This window comes from Pseudomyrmex gracilis, unplaced genomic scaffold (genome assembly GCF_002006095.1).
Source record: "Pseudomyrmex gracilis isolate BER0280 unplaced genomic scaffold, ASM200609v1 scaffold_751, whole genome shotgun sequence".
NCBI classification, from domain to species: domain Eukaryota; kingdom Metazoa; phylum Arthropoda; class Insecta; order Hymenoptera; family Formicidae; genus Pseudomyrmex; species Pseudomyrmex gracilis.
This window is the reverse complement of record NW_018021335.1, coordinates 7,622-9,306: the sequence shown is the minus strand read 5'-3', so window position 1 is coordinate 9,306 and position 1,685 is coordinate 7,622.

Below are 1,685 nucleotides of genomic sequence, written 5' to 3'. Positions count from 1 at the left end.
GAAGAGGTAGCGAAGAAACTAAAAAATAAATTAGTATCATTGAAAATTGACGCCGCCACCTGTATGTATCGCTCTTTTATAGGAATAAATGTGCAATACATAGAAAAAACACAAGTTGTCTTACACACTCTCGCAGTGCAAGAAATTTACGATCGACATACAGCTGCAAACTTAAAAGATATATTAAAAAATGTACTTTTAAGATACGGAATATCTGTGAGGCAGATTTATTCTATAACGACGGACAACGGATCTAATATGATTAAACTTGTTGAACTTCTTGGGGANNATCAAGAAGAATTAGAATATAATGAGNAAAATCATATTGAAGAGCTAGAACTTTCATTGTCAAATGAAGAACTCAATTTNGACAATGAAGAAAATAAAGAAAATATAGAAGAAGTAAGATATCAGGTCAGATCAGTGCGGTGTGCAGCTCATACACTGCAATTAGCAGTATCGGACACACTAAGAGATAGTACAATTTCGGCAATTATATCCAAAGCGAGAAACGTCTGCAAAAACTTACGGTCGCCGCGGTTGTTAAAAGCTTACTGAAAGCAATGAATAAAAAAAAAACCGATTCTGGATTGTCCAACGCGGTGGCACTCAACGCTAGATATGCTCGAGCGTCTTTTAGAATTAAAAGAATGTTGTGATAGTAACGATAAGGATCAATATTTATNTCCTNAAAAATGGGCCGAAATTAAAANNNTNNTGCGTTCTTTAACGCNAGCTNGTATTGCAACCAAGAAGTTGCAAGAAGAACAACTTNTTATCGGAGATTTTTATCGCACGTGGTCACAATGTATGCTAGAAACTACGAAATTAAAAACAATATTAGGAAACAAATTAATTGAACATATGAAAATACGAGAAAAACGTCTGTTTGAAAGTGATTGTTTTTTGGCAGGTATGTATATATATATTCCTCGATGTGCGATGTAAACTCATCAAGTGTATGAGAGTTTGAGACAAAAATTTTTAATATTGATGTTTTCTTAACAGCTATGTTTCTGGATGCAAGGTTCAATATAATATTAAACAAAGAATAGAATGCACAAGCCCAAAATCATTTAACACGTACGTGGCAGTACAAAGAAAAAATGATAGAAGAACATGAAGAAGGATCATTGCATAACAGACGTGCATCAACTTCCTCCAATATAAATGAGGATGAAGCTGAAATAGATGACGTTGAAAAGATGTTGAGGGAATTAGAAAAGAAAAGACGCTGTCAAGACAATTCCACGCCTTCAATAAATATTTTGAATATGTTGCAAAGTTTTTCAAATTATCCTCGTTTAGATTCTAAACAAAATATTTTGGAAGTTTGGCAGAAACAAAAAAGTAATATTCCTGCATTATATTCTTTGTCTAAAATAGTTTTAGCAGTCCCACCTACACAGGTTAGTGTTGAGAAACTGTTCTCATCATTGAAATATATATTATCATGCTTACGTTAATAATCTATCTGATAATATTCTTGACGATATTCTAATTTTCAGAACTAATAAAAATGGAAATTTTTAACAAATTTGGATATCGATAAATATGTCTATGTGTATTTTGTTACTGTTCTTAAGTATATTAATTATTAACAATTAAGACTTAAGGCTCGTTGAAATTGTCAACAAGAAATATATAAGGCCATACGAGCCATTCGCAGGATGTTTGTGCGGAAA